Source organism: Uranotaenia lowii, chromosome 1, assembly GCF_029784155.1.
Source record: "Uranotaenia lowii strain MFRU-FL chromosome 1, ASM2978415v1, whole genome shotgun sequence".
Lineage (NCBI taxonomy): Eukaryota > Metazoa > Arthropoda > Insecta > Diptera > Culicidae > Uranotaenia > Uranotaenia lowii.
In genome coordinates this window covers 150,822,951-150,843,374 of record NC_073691.1, presented here as the reverse complement: position 1 = coordinate 150,843,374, position 20,424 = coordinate 150,822,951, and positions in this window count along the sequence as shown.

Here is a 20,424-nt window from a genome sequence, read left to right as displayed (position 1 = left end):
AAATTAATACTCATCGCTTATCTCAAAGAAGGCCAGTGCAATGTATGACAGTAACACAAATTTCGGTGTAATAAATTTTTAAACATCATGATTTAAAAAAAAATGCAAATCATATTTCAATCACAATTGAACGCTGTAAGATGCCCCATATTGTTCAAACAATTTTGGCGCTGAATTGAAAGTTGAATTTCAAGTGTTAAAGTATGTGTTGGGATTTTACTATCAGTTAACAGTTTTCTAGAACAGAAAATGTGAATATAAATGTTATAATTGTAAACTATGACTCGATATTCTGGTTGATGTTACCTGAGATCGATATATGAGGACTTGTAACTCAGGGTTAGTAATCAGTAGAAATGATTTAAGTTATTTATAAACATGAGTTACAAGATACCATCAACCGGAATACCGACCCATAATTAACAATTATAACATTTATGTTCACATTCTCTGTTATAGAAAACTATTTAATGACAGACATACTTTAAAACTTGGAATTCAACTTTCAATTCAGCGCCAATATTGATGGAACAATATGGGGCATATGCTGGGACATATGACAGCGATTAAAGTATGATTGAAATATGATTTGCATTTTTTTTTTTAAATCAAGATGTTCTTAAAATTTATCACACAAAAAGTTGTGTTACTCTCATACATTGCAATGGCCTCATTTGAGATAAGCTATGAGTATTAATTTCTAAGCGTGTCGAAAAAATGGAAAAATATGTGTACTGGTAGCGACATCTTATGGATGTTAGTCCACTTACGAATTTGGTTTGAAACTTAGGTGGGTATTCTCACACACGATTTCAACAAATTTTTGTTCGGGGCCCGATGTCTGTTCTCTGTGGATCAGGTGAGTTCCTGTCCAAGGCTCTAAATTTTGTTTGAAAGTGCTACCGGGTCTTATGTTTGCAGGCACTTTCCGATCCTTCGAGAAAACAAACAGCAGCCAAGCTCCAACCAGTTTCGACGTCGAATGGTGCAATGGTGAACCGTTTTAAAACAAAAAAAAATTGTTTTCAAGGCCTAATTTCACTTGGGCCAGGTGAGTACCTGTCCAAAAGGCTTATTTTCCCTAGGAAGTTCTACCGGGTCTTCCAATTCCAGGCAAACCACGACACCGACCGGCGAAACGAATCCACAAATGCGACCGACGAAACTAATCCACAACCGCGACCGACGAAACGAATGAAAACAACACTTTGCGACCGACGAGACGAAATTTTCGAGGAGCCGGCTCAAAAGTAAACAACTTTCACACGCTACGAAGGAAAAGATTATCGGTGCCCGAGTTTTTAACCAATTGGATGCTGTCAGAAATGGGTATTTCTGAAGGGGCCAGTATGTTCGATGCACACTGAGAAAATCCTTCACGAATAAAGTGGCGCTATCTGGTCTTGGGGAAGCGAAGCAGTCCAGCGAATTTCCATCGTTTTTCCACTGGGGCATGCTGTCAGACCAAAGGCGTTAGCAGCAGTGGGCTGCAAGGAAAACGAATAAGATTAATTTCCGCTCTTTCCATCAGGCCTATAGTATAAAAGGCCCTGTGGGAAAACGCGTGGTCTCTTTTTCCGACAGTGGCGGCCGAGCTGTAAATAACAACAAACCATCCCAGTAGAGCAGTGTGATCCAAATTGAATGTTGATATTGTAAAAGTTTTGTAATTGTGGATAGCGTTAAAATTAGTAAATAGTAAATACAGAAATTAATGTAGTGTTGTAAATAAAAATAGTTAAATTAAAAAGTAGTGAGAATAAAACTTACCTGTGTTTCCACCTGAACTCTGGAGTTGAATACCTGGATACTTACCTGCACAAAATTGATGACGAACCTGGAAAGAAAATTAACTGAGGAGGAAAACCAACGGCGAACATAAAGGTACTTCCGTTCAGTGGCCGAATTCAAGCAGCTGGAATCTCATTTGATCAGCAACATCCAATCATTCTTCCTCCCAAGTCAAACTTTACACAAGTGGTTGTACGAAATTATCACTTATCGTACCTTCACATTGGACCTCAATCGCTGTTATACACGGTTAGATTAAAATACTGGGTTCCAAAGGGAAAATCATTAACACGAAAAATATTTCATCAGTGTATGACATGTTTTCGCAATAAACCCAAACCACTGAACCATATCATGGGAGAAATTCCAAAAGTAAGATTGAATCCGGGAAAACCCTTTAAAGAGTGTGGTGTCGATTTTGGTGGACCTTTTATCATTAAAGAGAACTTTGTAAGAACTCAAAAAACATTGAAGGTTTATGTGGCATTGTTCATTTGTCTTAAAACTCGGGCAGTTCATCTGGAACTCGTCAGTAGCCTGAAAAGCGCATCATTCATCGCAGCTTTAAGACGATTTTCCGGAGTTCGGGGTCGTAGTGCGATAATTTATTGTGACAATGCGACTAATTTTACTGGGTCCGAAAATGAAATCAAATCATTAAAAACCAATTTCAAATGCCAAGTAGAACCAGATATTCAAGACTTTTGCACGAATGAAGACGTTGATTGGAAGTTCATTCCCCCGAGATCTCCGGCATTTGGTGGTATTTGGGAAGCGGGTATCAAGAGTGTGAAATACCACTTGCGGCGTGTTCTGGGTTCTTCAACACCCACATACGAAGAAATGTTAACTTTAATGAAGCAGATCGAGGGGTGTCTTAACTCAAGGCCTATCTCTCCAATATCTTCGGAGTCTAGTGATCCCATTCCTTTGACACCAGAACACTTTCTGATAGGTGAACCGATAACTGCTATGCCAGAGGAAGATTTAATAACCGATCCACCAAAATTACTCAATCGCTTTGAACAAGTGCAACGAGGTGTTCAACTATTTTGGAAACGTTGGCAGATGGAATACCTCAACAATTTACAGCAAAGAACAAAAGGGTTATCAACGGCCAAACCAGATTTGTTAGTTGGTCAATTATGTCTTGTTAAAGAGGAAAACCTGCCACCATGTGTTTGGATCACCGGGCGAGTCACAAAGGTACATCCTGGACCAGATAGACATGTACGTGTGGCCTCTTTAAAAACACCTAGAGGTGAAATCAAAAGATCGATTGCCAACAATGTCAACCCACTGCCCCCGTCCGGTTCTGTCGAGTCAGTCTTTTCTCAACCAGTGACCTAAACAGACGTGCCTAATAGTCCTTTCAGTGTTACACACACATTTTATGTTATAAATCACATTTGATGTTTTATTTTTTGCTATTTTTCTTCAGTTCTTGTGAAAATTGTGTTCTAAACTTTGTTTTAAGATTGGATGACTACATGAGTATTGTATTGTTTAAAATATTTGGAAGATTCCTCACCTAGACCTGCACAATATGAAATTGTACCTAATAAAATGTTTGGGTTGTTCATTTTTAGTTTCACCTAAAGTGTTGTCCTTTTTTTTTGTTTGCGCTTTCATAATTTTTGTAACCAGTTTTTACTCATCAAATGTGATTTATAACATAAAATGTGGAGGATGTAAGACATCTTATATTATGGAGAACAATCTCAATTCTTACAAAAAAGATCAGAACAGCAAAAACACGATGTTAAAACCAGTGCTCGAAACAGTCACCATCATTGACAGAAAACGTGTTGAATGTGAGAGATTAAGCTCTCTCTTTCATCTTCTTCGGCAGTCAGAGATGCCAATGAGCCTGATTTTTCGAGGCTCTGCCTGACAACCTAATAAGCCATTTAATTGGCCTGATTTTTGAAAATATGCCTGATTTTTCCTGATTTTTGCTGCGAATGTGATGTAAAAATGGGTAGTAAGGAACTGGATTAGGTACCATTGCTGAAGTGAAAAAGTGGAAATGTTGCTGAATCAAAGGCATCGCAAGATTCCCTTGAATTTTTATTCAAAAAAGCGAATTAAAGGGAATCTTTCGATTGCTTTGATGCTTTAATTCAGTTGAATTATTCAACCAAGTAGGCTCACAAAACATATTAGAGAAAAAATGAGGAGCGGTAACCAAAAAAAAGGTCATCACTTTTAGCAAAATTTCCGTTACTTTATCGCAGCCTGATTTTGCCTGATTTTTATTTCACCAGTTTCCTGATTTTTGAAATAAATAAATAAATAAATTTGGCTACCCTGTCGGTAGTCGATGAAATAATCTCCGTTTGGAGAGAGGGAGCTTCTTGAGCTTCTTGTTGACTGTGACTGTCATCTCTTTTGTTTCACCATTCGTTCCACACTCATTCGCTCAACAATGTCATGACAGGATCAAACGTTTAAATATCATTCAGTTCATTCCTCTTTGAATGTGTGAGCTCATCATATTCGCTAGACGATAGACACTTCATGTCTTCGAGACAATTTATCTACGCAACAAAAACTTTCGTATTCTAATGAAAAACATTATAATAACTCATCAAAAAGGGAGATAAAAAATATTTTTAAGAATACGTAGTTTAAACACTTAATTTATAAAACAAATTTTTGGATTGTGAAATTTTAAATAACTTTCTTCAGGACATCATTGAGATCGGATGAAAAATATTAAAGTTTCAAGCATTTATAATAAACCTTTAATTCCATAATTATAAATACCCATTTTCAATCCATTAAAATTTAAAGAGTTCGTATGTTTTCAATAATGGATCCATTTATGTGAGGTATCAGCTTTCAAACGATGTAGGCACAAAACATTAATTTTCATACGATAAAATGCAAACTGCTAATCAAAATTGGGACGTTTCCATTCTTGAAACAGTCAATAAATTAACGAAAAAGCACCGATTATTTATTAGGAGAAATAATACAAAAATGATTGAAAATTCGGAAATAATCTAACGAAATCTAATGCTTTCTTTGAACATCATTTAAAAGCTGATAACTTGATTAATTGAATCCAATAATACAAAAATACGAACTCTTGAAGTAATAATTTCTTGAAAAGGGTATTTAATTGATATAATTTCATTTAACTGCGTTGGGAAATAAAATATATCTTTATAATGTTAAACAAAGTTGTGTGTTTTAGCTATTTGAACAATTTTTATATACTCTTTTTTTTTGAATACACTGATTCTGATTACTAATTCAAAAAAAAAAGGTTATTCAACCCTCTATTGCTCAAACCCACCTAAAGACGGCCATGGCCATAAATCCAAAGCCAATCATAATTTTTAAATATGGTAAGATAACAAACCATACTAATGCAATCTGTTTGACATGCCGTTGCTACAGCTTAGAGAAGCTTAATAACATAAGAAAACAAAAAAAAATGACCTATTTGATAAATCTCTTCAATAACCTTAGAAATCCTTGGTCAATGAGTTTTTCGATCTAAAAAATAATATTGGCAGTAAGGTCATACAATTTTGAATAGATATTTAGAAAAAGGAGAGATTAAACATAAACTCCGTCTAAAGATGGGTTCGATGAAGTGTGAAAAGAATTCTAAAAAAAAAAACTCAACATTTCCTTTTAATATTAGTTGAAATATCTCAGTTATTTGTGGAACAATTTCAACAAAAACTACATAATAATATAGCTATGGGTTAGTGTTCATATATTTCATAAAGTAGGGCAAATTGGCGAAGTTTATAAAAACTACACTACAACCAAAAAAGTACTGAAAGTGAAATTCCTATTAGCTCCTGTGGTTATGCAATTTTTGGAAGTTGACAAAAAAATTGCTCATCTAAAAAGCTTTTCGAAGAACAGAAATTGTTTGTAATCATAAAACTTAGCTTCTGTGAATTTTTCAAGGGAAAAAAAATGGGTTCTAGAGGATTAACAAAAACTGAAAAAATCTCATTTTTATATTTTAGTAGCTTATAGTTTTTTATTTGTCATTCGATTTCTGTGATTTCCTTGACAAAGTTTCTTAAAATTGCACGATTTACAACTTTGTTAAATGCATCAGGTGTCTATACAAAGTATTCTTGAAAATATGTTTTATTTCCCTTCTGGGTGAACTAATCATTCATTTTTTAAACGAATAAGAAAGATCATAGTGCGTCAATAAATTCTCTCGAAGCATTCAAGTTTCTATCGTTTACCGTTTAGCCGCTATTAATTTGAAGGTTTTGCGCCGCGAACAACGTTCAACTTTTCGCAAACGGATTCCATTCATTCAAAATCAGAATGACCTTACATCGGAGCTCACAGTCATGTGCTCGGAATGACTGTGACCGCTGGCCAAATGGAATTGAAAGATGAGCGAAAGAAAATTGTAAACGCTGTTAGTCAGAAAGAGTTTTTTGAGTGAGAGAAGGCAATGAAGGAAACGCAAACGGAATACTCTAAATGGAGAGAAATTTCACATTCACGCAAGGCTGTCGATAGTTTTAAGCTCTGGTTAAAACTAATAAATATGAGGAACCGGACTTGCACAACATAGTATCGAGTACGTACATATTTTTGATTTTTTAAACAAAAAATGTTAGAAAAAGTCTTGAAGTACAACACTAAAATGTGTGAAGAAATATTTCCCATTAAAATTAGGGGCGAGAATGAAGTTGTAAACAAAAAGAAAGATTCAAATAATTTCAAATCAGCATACAACTCCATTTTACCGAAGATCGAGACACTGACAGAGCAATGTAAACAAAATATCAAAAACAAACAACAGACAGCTAATAACAGCACATAACAGTACGGCGATCGATGTATAAAGTAAGATCATTAATTCTTGTGAAATGGAAAATTATACAAATGATAAATTTAATTTGAGGAGGAGCGAAACACCAAAAGTAATTCCGTTTTGATTTTCGACGAAAAATGACTATGAAAACAACAAACACATTTGCCAAATATCAAGAGTGGACTAAAGAAGTGCGCTATTAAGGAACGTTGAGTCAGTTAGCTGGCCAATCGAATAAACCTTGGATCACGTAATAAAACTGTGAAAAAGCTAGTTTCCTATTGCAAAACAAAGTTATTGTTAACTGTTAATCGTAAGCATTTTTCTGCGGAACATACATTGTTGGAAATTATTACCTACTATTTTGTTACCCAAGACCCACAATGTGAATATCAAAAAGTGGCTCCAGAGAGTGCGTGAACATACAAATTTCCCTGGGAACGCAGCTGCTCGATCGACAAAATGGCAACAGATTGCGCTTCTCCACACTTTACCCGGCTCCATCTCCAGTCGTTTAGTTGTCGGCTGGTTGGCAGTGGTGATAAAGAAAAGCGAAATTGGATTGGTTATTTTCTCATCTCACTGATTTTCGTGCACAGATACTGGGGAAAATGGGACCTTTTTCGTCAGAAGGCGCCAGCGGAGGTGTTCAACGGTGGGGAACGGAACAAGCTTTAATTTTCCCGGGCTTAGTTCTATTAGGCGGCCGGTGAGTGGAAGCAAAATTCATTCAACCCCCTCACAACTCTACCCCAAACTGCTACAGCTGCCCCGGCTACCGATAATGTCACCTTGCCGCCATGCTTTGTTGTAGCGGAAAATCGTAGAATCTCGAGACCACACAAAAGACGCTTTGTCGCCAGGACTTTCCATCTCCTAGAGTGGAAGGTTGAGAAAGAGCTTTCTGGCAAATCGAAAGCAGGGAAACCCATCAGGCCACACTTATTTATTGGGTTGTATCAATGAAGCGGATGAGAATGGAGTCTATCGCGAAATCGCGAACGGGCAGTCGGGGGACGACCTTTCGAGTGAGTCTATTTCTTAATGTATTTTTCTCTTTCCTACCTACTGTTTACTCTAGGTTTTCATCTTCTGTTTTGCTTTCCGTGGTCGTATTCCACAAGATTTGATTTCGGCGAATGGTTAAGTAAAGTCGGCAAAAGTTAATGCGACGTCAATCTTGCTTAAATTAATGGTTGCCTACGCTTCAAAGGGACGACGACTACGCGATACTTCAACCCGGACTAAAAAAAGAAAACACCGCGCGCGGCAGCCAACAAAAGGGCGTCAATCTTGTTTGGGCTTTCTCCAAACGGTGGAAACGGCAAATGGAAAATAGCTGGAAAATACAATCCGTCCAACTCTCTACAACCTCTACAACAGGTTTGCTACGGCTTTCATGAATTGGATTGGGTGGTGGATAGCCGTCGATGGTGGAACAATAAAGCAAAACCTCACCCTTGGAAGGCACTCGACAAAGGCAAACGCTCCTGAAAGAATGGATACACAAGAAACATCAAGGCTTGGTTGAATGATTTGCCAACCTTGGGCACGCCACCATCCCATAGACAGACAGACATACAGCCAATTTCAGCTGATTAAATGAAGTGATTAAGAAAATGAAATACCGTAATCAATGGCTAGGGGAGTAGCTTCACAGATGTTGCTGATGAAGTTGTTGTAGGGAAACGTATTGCTCATTGTTATTGCCAATACTGGCTCGAAGAATAGATTTTAGCGAGACCGTACATTTATTTTTATTTCGATGTACGTTTTTACCGGGCTGGCTAGGATTCATCAATATTTACAGATATGAAAATGATTGTACATATTTTTGTCTGACTGCTGACTAGAGACGCGAAAACTATCGAACCGACTTTTTAATTAGGGCCGTTGTTCAACCAAAGACCTGTGGATTCTCTCACCAAGTGTCAAGTCTCTGACGGTTTCCATCTCTGAGCAGTGATGGCATCGGGTTTTCAAGCCCGGCATCGGTATGAAAAATCGGTATTCGGTATGAAGATTCCAAAAATCGATATAAAACTTAGTTCTTTTGGAAATGGGACACTTTCTTTTGCTAATAGCTCATTTACTAGTAATCGGACATCAAAAATTTTTACAGCATTTGGCTGCCTGTGAAAAGTACTGTCAGACCTATTTTTTCCAAAATTTTGAATTAACGCATTTTTGAGATATTTACGATGCAAGAAGAAAAGAAAAAAAATAAGTTTGCACAGTTTCCTTCAAAATCCTTCATAATTCATTTGATAGCTGACAAAACCGTTGATTATTCAAAGAATTACTATGTGTGAGTGGTGGAAAATTATGCAAACACTGTCAAAAGTGTCCACAAAGATCAAATCAGGCATTGTATTGAAGCACATGATCGGCAACTTCGGTTTAGGGGAGGTCAGGTAAGTCAAGTATCATATCAGCATTTTTTTTATTTTGAATAAGCGAAAAACTAAGTGTAGATTGCTGAAATGTCCAAAAAAAATTTATCTAATAAGCTAAAAGTGTTGCTTAGTTATGAATCATTAAAACCTAACCTCAAACAACAATATTTCGCTTGTTTAAGTGCTCGTAAGCTGTGTAGCCGGTACCGAGGAGATGAGACAGGTGATTTCTGACGTACGACAAAACTTATGAAAAACCGTATTTCAAACCAATTCCAGCGTTTGAATCCTATACCATGTCTGGTCGTGACAAGGTCCTTAGCATATTAAAGTATGAAAAATGTTGGTTAATCGCCGCGATGTATTGTTGTTGAATTTTATCGACGTTTTTCGGCGAGTTTTACAAATTAAAAAACGTTTTTATACCATTTGTCCAGACGTTTCGAGCTACTCTGGTATTCGCTCCTCTTCAGTGGACACTAAAATTTATTTTAAATTACTAATAATTACTAAAATTACAATTTTTGTTTTCAAACTTACGAATTACTGGCTTTCGTCTATACTAATTTGTTCTGGCTCAGTTTGTTTTGTTTTGCGTTTACATTTGTGTGTCAGTGTCTGTGTTAATTTGGAAATGACGGGGTCGTATGCTGTTTTAAAATTACATGAATCTCGTTGTCTGTTTACAACATTGTTGTCCCCTCTTAGTTTAATGTAAAAGGTTTCTGTAGTTATTCTTGCGTTGTATCCTGCTACTCTCTCTAAAATTTTTGTGTTTTCAAAATCGAAATTATGACCAGTTTCTAAGCTATGTTGTGCTAAACCAGTGCTCATTTGTTTCGTTGATACATTTGTTTGATGTTGTTTGATTCGTTTTTCTAAAAACTGGCTCGTTTCACCAACGTATGATTTTTTACACTTTCCACATTTTATTTCGTAAACCACATTAATGTTTTTATTTTTTGGAATTTTATCTTTGGTTTTTGTGAAAATTACGTTTTTTATTTTGTCTAATGGCTGGAAAGCAACATTAATATCAAATTGCCTTAGATATCTGGCCAGTTTTTCTCCTAAACCTGCACAGTAGGGGATGGTTGCAAAATTATTCATAATCTTATTCGAAACACTTAAACTATTATAAATTTGATGTGTTCTTTCTTTTATAATGTTAGAAACTAAATTCCGTGGATAGTTGTTCAGTTTTAGAATTTTGTTAACCGTGCTCAATGTTTTTTCCCTGTAAACAGTATGTGTGAGTCTTATTGCTCTGTCTACTAGTGCTACAACTGTGTTCTTTTTGTGTGAAAAAGGACTCAATGAATTAAAATCCAGATATCGTCCTTCTTCATCCTTCGGGAACCATTCCGTCGTAATAACATCTTCCTCTCGGCGCAAAATTGTGTCTAGGAACTTAATTTTACCGTCAGTCTCGTGCTCGATGGTGAATTGAAGCCTTTGATGAAAACTGTTGAAAGTGTTCAAAATTTCCATTTGTTGATCGTTTTCGGCAGCAACCAAGCAATCGTCGACGTATCGCTTGAAAAACACCGGCGTGATTCCTTTTCCTCGCAGCTCAGCAAGCGCAGACTGCTCGATCCGTTCGAGAGCTATTGAAGCCACCACAGGACTCAGTGGTGAACCCATTGGGACTCCAAACTTCTGGGCGTAGAATTTTCCGTTGTATTGAAAAAATATAGATTTTAGCACCAGGTCTAACAGTTGTAAAAAACTACATTTTTCAATATTCGTATGTTGTTTTATTTCATCCCAACGGTTTTCAATAGTTTCCATCGCAAAATCGACAGGCACGTTCGTAAAAAGCGAAACGACATCCAACGAGAATAAAACCGTCTCCGGGGGAAGAAAAATCCTCCTCATTTCACCAACAAAATCAAAGCTGTTGTTGATATGATGGTCGGTCTTACCGGCGATTTTATTTAATATTCCTGCTAAATATTTGGCTATTTTGTAAGTAGCAGTGCCAATTGTTGAAACTATCAAGCGAAGTGGTCTACCTTCTTTGTGAGTTTTGGGAAGACCATATGCTCGAGGGGGATTACAATGAAAAACTTTTAATCGATACATTGTACGTTTATCAATGAAATCCTGCTTTTGCCATTCACCGATAACGGCATTTATTTTCTTCAAAGTGGAACTGGTGGGATCTTTTTCAAGGCTAACGTACGTATCTTGATCACTAAGAAGTTCTCGCATTTTTTCCTCATACTCATTCCGTTGCATTACTACGATAGCCTTTCCTTTGTCCGCTTTAGTTACAAGAAGATCTGATCGAGTTTTGAAAAACACTTTTGCCTTCCGAATTTCATCTCGTACCCACTCATGACTGTCGTGAAATGGTTGGTTGGTAAAGTTAATGTGGTTCACAATCGCGTTAGAAATATCGTTCCGAATTGTTGGTGCTTGTGGATGTTTTTGTATGGCACACTCTAATTCAGACAGAATTCTAACGTACGGCACACAGTGTGGATCGGGACAGTTGTAGCCGCTTCCCAATTGAAGCGATCGTACAACGTTCTCCGGTAGATCTTCACCACTTAAATTTTGCACCCAGTTTTCGTACGTTTTAACCTTTTCACTTTTTGCGCCTTTCAATTTTTCAAGCTTGTTTGTTAATCGGGATTTGCAACGGGCAAAAGTGTTGTTTTGTTTTCGAGATGACGACAAACTCATCAACCGAAAATCATCTGCACCACAAGCACCAACAATTCGGAACGATATTTCTAACGCGATTGTGAACCACATTAACTTTACCAACCAACCATTTCACGACAGTCATGAGTGGGTACGAGATGAAATTCGGAAGGCAAAAGTGTTTTTCAAAACTCGATCAGATCTTCTTGTAACTAAAGCGGACAAAGGAAAGGCTATCGTAGTAATGCAACGGAATGAGTATGAGGAAAAAATGCGAGAACTTCTTAGTGATCAAGATACGTACGTTAGCCTTGAAAAAGATCCCACCAGTTCCACTTTGAAGAAAATAAATGCCGTTATCGGTGAATGGCAAAAGCAGGATTTCATTGATAAACGTACAATGTATCGATTAAAAGTTTTTCATTGTAATCCCCCTCGAGCATATGGTCTTCCCAAAACTCACAAAGAAGGTAGACCACTTCGCTTGATAGTTTCAACAATTGGCACTGCTACTTACAAAATAGCCAAATATTTAGCAGGAATATTAAATAAAATCGCCGGTAAGACCGACCATCATATCAACAACAGCTTTGATTTTGTTGGTGAAATGAGGAGGATTTTTCTTCCCCCGGAGACGGTTTTATTCTCGTTGGATGTCGTTTCGCTTTTTACGAACGTGCCTGTCGATTTTGCGATGGAAACTATTGAAAACCGTTGGGATGAAATAAAACAACATACGAATATTGAAAAATGTAGTTTTTTACAACTGTTAGACCTGGTGCTAAAATCTACATTTTTTCAATACAACGGAAAATTCTACGCCCAGAAGTTTGGAGTCCCAATGGGTTCACCACTGAGTCCTGTGGTGGCTTCAATAGCTCTCGAACGGATCGAGCAGTCTGCGCTTGCTGAGCTGCGAGGAAAAGGAATCACGCCGGTGTTTTTCAAGCGATACGTCGACGATTGCTTGGTTGCTGCCGAAAACGATCAACAAATGGAAATTTTGAACACTTTCAACAGTTTTCATCAAAGGCTTCAATTCACCATCGAGCACGAGACTGACGGTAAAATTAAGTTCCTAGACACAATTTTGCGCCGAGAGGAAGATGTTATTACGACGGAATGGTTCCCGAAGGATGAAGAAGGACGATATCTGGATTTTAATTCATTGAGTCCTTTTTCACACAAAAAGAACACAGTTGTAGCACTAGTAGACAGAGCAATAAGACTCACACATACTGTTTACAGGGAAAAAACATTGAGCACGGTTAACAAAATTCTAAAACTGAACAACTATCCACGGAATTTAGTTTCTAACATTATAAAAGAAAGAACACATCAAATTTATAATAGTTTAAGTGTTTCGAATAAGATTATGAATAATTTTGCAACCATCCCCTACTGTGCAGGTTTAGGAGAAAAACTGGCCAGATATCTAAGGCAATTTGATATTAATGTTGCTTTCCAGCCATTAGACAAAATAAAAAACGTAATTTTCACAAAAACCAAAGATAAAATTCCAAAAAATAAAAACATTAATGTGGTTTACGAAATAAAATGTGGAAAGTGTAAAAAATCATACGTTGGTGAAACGAGCCAGTTTTTAGAAAAACGAATCAAACAACATCAAACAAATGTATCAACGAAACAAATGAGCACTGGTTTAGCACAACATAGCTTAGAAACTGGTCATAATTTCGATTTTGAAAACACAAAAATTTTAGAGAGAGTAGCAGGATACAACGCAAGAATAACTACAGAAACCTTTTACATTAAACTAAGAGGGGACAACAATGTTGTAAACAGACAACGAGATTCATGTAATTTTAAAACAGCATACGACCCCGTCATTTCCAAATTAACACAGACACTGACACACAAATGTAAACGCAAAACAAAACAAACTGAGCCAGAACAAATTAGTATAGACGAAAGCCAGTAATTCGTAAGTTTGAAAACAAAAATTGTAATTTTAGTAATTATTAGTAATTTAAAATAAATTTTAGTGTCCACTGAAGAGGAGCGAATACCAGAGTAGCTCGAAACGTCTGGACAAATGGTATAAAAACGTTTTTTAATTTGTAAAACTCGCCGAAAAACGTCGATAAAATTCAACAACATATTAAAGTATGTATTTGCTGATTGTTTTGAATAAAATGTAATGCTTTACATAAAATTATGCTCCTGTGGAAAAAAACAACAATTTTCACAATGAAAACTTTGGTTTTCGTTGTTTTCAAAAGCCTTAAAAGAGTAATATTGTAGGTCCCCTGACCCACCTACGTTCTATATCAACCGATTATACTTTTAGTTCAATCTCATGATGGTTTTACTTCGTTTTTGTCAGGTTTTGCGATCTAAAAATCCTTTTAAAACGCTTTAAAGTGGTTCAAAAATAATCAAGTTTTGTTGTTTGCAAACAGCTGTATCCACTAAATTGCGCTCAGCTTCTTTCAAAAGAGAAGTATTGAACCAGAAAGTAGCAGAAATTGAAGAAGGAAAATACAGCCACATAAAATACAGATTAGACGAAGTATAAGTTTCAAAAACTGATCGAAATCATGACTGAAAAAAGTGTGCGCCGGCCGATGGGAGGTACCAAGAATAAAGTAGAAATATTTCTTACAAAAAACAATAAATTATTTTTTTCAAATTTTTTCATGAATTATCATAAAATAACCTTCATTTCATTCATAGAAAGCATTTCGATTAAACGAATGGTTTCTGAGATACATGCATCCGCAACTGTCCCATTTCTAAAAGAACTAAGCTTTAGATACCGATTTTTCTTCGAAGCCTTTAATACCAAGTTATTGAAAAAATATTAAAAAAAAAATGCGATTTTCCTTGTACCGCGGTTTCAAAACATCATATTTTCTGATAAACCTAATCCGCTCTTGAGTGTCAATATTACACTATCCGAAGTTTGGCGGCTTGGACCTTCTTCGGGCAACCCAAATAAATACAATTTCTTCGGGGACCCAGAATGAATTCTTGGAATCTTTAGTTTTATATAATTTTTTATATGGACGCACCCTTAAAGCCCAGGAAATAAAACTCCCTAATCAGACCTTTAGTATCAATTTGACCCTCCTCTCATAAAACCGCCATATCTACCTCGTTTCTCAACAGTTTTTTACAAAACTTATAGTTTTGGAAACCTCGCAACGTAATTCAAATATATTATTCAGACAATATTCACCTCCAACACTTCAGTTTTCCGTTATGCAAAGTCTTCGGAAAAAAGACTGTTATTAGCTAAGCAATGTTAAAAAAAACTTTCACTCAGTATCCAAGAAAGCTGATATTAGTATATATTTTTATAGTTGTGTAATTACATTAGCGCTACAATACTTTGCAAAAATATTAGTAAATATTGTCTGAATAAAATATTTGGAGTCACATTATAAGGTTTCCAGAACTGAATTTTTTTTTTTTTTTGTAAAAATCGGTTAAGAAACAAGAGAGATATTTTGGTTTTAGCCAGGAGTGTCAAATTGACACTTCAGGGACTGTAGCGGGTAAAAATTTCAGGGACGGATGAGGGTTAAAAGACAGTCCACTGAGGCTTTACTGTGTTATTCTCTCTAAACACTATTATCATTTAGTATTTTTATCCACGACACCACTTCAACTTCTTTTAATTATTTTTTTATGCATATGTTTTAATAAGTGATGTTGGGAGATTTAGACGTCCTTAATTGGTCAGATTATATCTTCGCGCAGCGAAATGTAGTACCATTGAAATAAAAAAATCCTTGATTTAAAAACCTTGTGTAGGGGAAAACTGTACAAGACGCACCAGCGGGGTTAGCTTTTTTTTTTTCAAAAATACACTAACCTATGGCTTCAAATGATGTTTTTCTTCATTTTTATTGAAGCAAACAAGATTTTTATCATTTAATAGATGAAAAGTTCATAACACCTTCTTTAGCTCTTAGAAACAGAAGGATTAACGGAATCACCGTGAAACTTGTTATTTTTCATGGGTAACATATAAGGTTTTTTGGCAAACCAGCATGCGCAATCTGATGTAAGTTATCGTTTTCCATTCCTATGCACTTTCAGAGGACTGTAAGGTTCTTAAATAACCATTTTATGGTTTTCGCTTCGAAACCGCCAATATGGTTAATTTTCAACAATTTTTCAAGAAATTTGTTTAACCATTTTGGTAGTTCTCGATCATTAATCACAAAATGGTTGAAAAAATGGTGTTTCTTTATCGCCATTTTTTAAATATTTGTTTTGAAGCCGGGTGTGTTTTAAAAAAAATTGATTTAGCGGTAAAAATTATACGGCAAACATTCTCTAGTGAAGGTAAGTTTTCAATAATTGCCTATAGGTACTCGAAATTAACTTTTTTAAATTGTTTCTTCCCCAATGGGATACTAAAATTGAGGTTTCTCCGATAATTCGGCTTCAAGAATCTGGTACAGACATTTTTCGAAACATCCGGAAAATTGAAGCGGATCGAACTGCCCACAAATCACCGGCCGTAGTGAAACCGGTATATTTGTGTACTATCCGTTGTGTTAACTACGACGGCTACGTTGCAAAAGAAGAGCAGAAATGATCCCAATCAAGATGAATCTTCCCGCAAAAACGGAGCTCCGAAACCCTCACCAAAAACACATTCAATCTCCAAACCAACAGCAGCTGCAGCAACAGAGTCCCGAGTGGTACAACGGAAGCCTGCAGCTGGATCTGAATCAATTCGGTGGTGGCTTTAAGAATTGATAAGTCAATTATTGCCGCCATCAGAATAAGATGAACAGATTGCATCGAGGCAAGCAGCAGCAGCAGAAGCCCTTATTCAGGCGGATCATAACGCAGGTGTCGAAGGATTCTCCAGGAATCGGGAACGAAGTGGCCCGAATCGATGAAGAAGAGGAGCTGGTGCAGCTACCCAAGCAACCAAAAGTCGCGTTTTTACTTAAAGATGGAACTCCGAAGTTCACATTTGGCTGAAAATTTTTTATACGGGAACTTCAGGTGACTCTTGTCGCGTAAAAGTTACTCAGAAACTTCCATCGCCCTTTGAAAGGTTAAACTATTGATAATGGAACATATTTCAAGAAGGTCGATAACTTTCGCGTAACATTCTAAAACGCACCATTAAGATACTTGAAGGTGTTTTAAAGAACCTATATGGGAATTCTAAGCGAAATGTCAAAAATGTTTTTCAAGAAGGTCGATAACGTTCGCGTAACATTCTAAAACGCACCATAAAGATACTTGAAGATGTTTTAAAGAACCTAAATGGGAATTTTAAGCGACATGTCAAAAATGTCTGTCAATTTCTTGTCATGGTATTTATTTTGTTTATACCTGTACTGATATTTACAAATGGAATTCAAGATTTTTATAAATGATCTTATAAATGTTAAGAAATTCGAATGAATTTTTGATGATGCGAATTTTTGTTATGATTCATATTGTGTACTGAAAGTCCTTTGAACGAAATAAGGTACAATCTATTGACCAACCCACTCAATCATCTAAAATAACATTAAGTTTAAATACTTATCATTACAGTGGCAATTACCTATTGCTGGATTGGTCGAGAGGCTGGTGAGTTTCATTGAAACCTAAAGAGCAGCGGTTCGATTCTCTAGGCGGAAGCAGCTTTTGTAATCAAAACAATATAATTAAAATCAATGAGATAGACCATGATAGACCGGCAACCTAGCATCTGACATCTGGTTGTCAAAGCGATCTGTCAATCGGATTTTTATTTCGGCGCGTAGAAGTTTCTTGACATTCTCTTAGAAGCTGAATAGCGTTCTCTACAGCCACCTAAACGATCTTGAAAGTTTCTTGAAGAACTTAAATTTTGGGCCGATTAGCATTCTCTTCAGACACAAACGAGAGCTGATTAAGCTTCTATGGAACCTTTTAAAGGGAATTCTGGTTGCTTGGGTAATCATCGGAGAAATGTGGAACTTTCACAAGAATACCATTTAAATTATTTGAGAATATTTTTACGCCTATTATCTTCCCCTAGAATGCTGGTGAAATGGCATAACGCGGAAAAAGGTCCATTATGGTTGTTCTTTAACCATAAATGGTTCATTTTATTTGAACGTGTATTCTGTTGTATTGTTCTGACTTCCTACAAATTTTTTCTGTTAAAGCAATATTCCAAATTTTTAAAATCAAAATCAAATTTAAACTCAAAGAATACTTTTTCGATGAGTATTTTGCCGCCAAACGGCCGACAAATCTTCATTAGCTTCTGTTTGGTGAACTGGTCGGGGAGAAGCTTTTACAGCCTTAGACAACCATTCAGACAAGTGTTTTCAGCGTAATCTTCCTGCCGCGCAACCGTCAGACAGCATCGGAATCACGAAATCCGGCGTTGGAATGTTTCGACAGCTTCTATAGGACAATCAATAGTGAATTCCTAGGAAGGTTTTTCAAAATCAAAAAAAAACTTTTGGCTGCGTGTATCACACCTTGTTTTGGCGATATGTCAGGTAGACATTTTGGTCAGTTTTGGGTAAAATAGATCTTTGATAACTGCACGATAATCTAATAAACATACGTGAAAACTAAAAACTCATTTTAAATCAATTTCTTATCGTTCTTTCAATCAAAGGTTCAGACCTTGCCAAGATGTTCTTGTTTAAGAAATACAACGTTGTGAAAAAAATCAATTCCACAATTTTTAGAGATTGGAATAGATAAGATTACAACTCTTTCTGACATCATTCAGGAAAGTAAAGAGTGATACGGTCAAAATTTGGTCAAGGGAAAACGCGTGTAAATCGGTGAAATCGTTTTTTCAAAAATCAAATTAAATTTCTTTTTCAAGTTTAATTAGTATAAAATTCAGGAAAAATATTCAGTTAGGCTTCCGCTTTTCCAAATCCGAATTGCCGGGCCTTACGCTTAACCCCTGCCATCAGATTTTGTACAGCCACCTTGTCCACCTTCTTCGCCGCAGAAAGTCAGTTTGTCTTGAAATGCTGCTCGTCCTTAGCAGTTTTTTTGGTCTTCTTTAGGTTTCGCTTGACAATAGCCCAGTATTTCTCAATTGGGCGGAGCTCTGGCGTGTCGGAAGGGTTCTTGTCCTTGGGAACCACCTGCACGTTGTTGGCGGCGTACCACTCCATGGCCTTTTTACCGTAATGGCAAGATGCCAAATCCGGCCAAAACAGTACGGAACAACCGTGTTTCTTCAGGAAAGGCAGCAGACGTTTATTCAAACACTCTTTCACGTAAATTTCTTGGTTGACAGTCCCGGAAGCTATGAAAATGCAGCTTTTCAAGCCACAGGTACAGATGGCTTGCCAAACCAGATATTTCTTCGCGAACTTTGACAGTTTCATGTGCTTGATAATATCTGCTACATTTCCCCTTCCTTTTGCTGTATAAAACTCCTGTCCCGGAAGCTGCTTGTAGTCGGCTTTGACGTAGGTTTCGTCGTCCATTACCACGCAGTCAAACTTCGTCAGCATCGTCGTGTACAGCCTCCGGGATCGCTCTTTGGCCGTCGTATTTTGTTTATCATCGCGATTTCAAGTCACTACCTGCTTGTAAGTCGATAGTTCGGCTCGTTTTTTGGTTCGATGCACGGTTGTAGACGATACACCCAGCTTATTTGCGGCATCTCGGAGAGAGAGGTTAGGGTTCCGCTTGAAACTACCGGCAACTCTCTTTGTCGTCTCAGCGGCTTTCGGTTTTCGATTTCCCCCCTATCTAGACTTCCTGGCTGTCAACAAACGTTCCCCAAACACTTTAATTACATTTGTAACGGTTGATTTGGCAACTTTTAGCGATTTTGCCAGCTTTGCGTGTGAGTAGCTCGGATTTTCGCGATGCGCGAGCAAAATTTTGATACGCTGCTCTTCTTCCTTGGACGGCATTTTGACAACTGAAGAGTGAATTCCAAAATAGGAGCAACATTCTACACACACACACCTTCAAAATGAGGGGTGTACAGTTATTTTAAATGCAAAATTGAAAGAAATACGTCAAGTTGATATTGACCAAATTTTGACCGTATCACCTTTTAATTGAGTATTTGATATTAAAGATGTTAACTCATTTAACAAATTTGTTCAAGACTGCGTGGCGATCTAAATTATAGCAAATATGCTTGACCAATATTTACCACAGTCTTTTTCTTTATACAATGTAAGGGCGACAGCTCCAGCATCCTCTAGCGGACAAAATGGAAGCACTTATTCGAGAAATTTGTGTAACTTGTGATAGCGTGTGTTCCAGACAGAGGTGCCAGGTGTCCTGATTTATCAAAATTTGTCCTGATTTTCAAGATACCGTCCTGATTTGTCAAAAACTCTCGCATTGTCTTGATTTTTGAAAACCGGACACTAAAATGTCATGAATCGTCTTGATTTTCATGAAAAAAAAAAACATCTCAATTGATTAATTTTAAATAAAGTTTAATTGTTGATACAATATACCAAGTTGATTTGAAGATTTTTGTTGTGATGATATTTCATTTTAGAACCAAAGGATTTTGAATTTTATAGTCTTAGATAAAAAAAACCTCTCAACCTTGCTTAATTTTTTTGCAAACCAACAGTCAATAAAAACAGCTTTTGCTAATTTGTGTCCAAAGTTTATCCAATAATTATCCCCGCTTTCGCTATTAAAGATGACGGAATAATTATTATAGTTGAACTCAAGTAAGTTAAACTTCATCTGCGGTTAAACTTAATTAAAAGAAATTTAAATGGTATGTGTTGGTAAGAGGCACCAAAATAGTCATGAAAACCATTTTTTTAATTGGTAAGAAATAAAATTCTT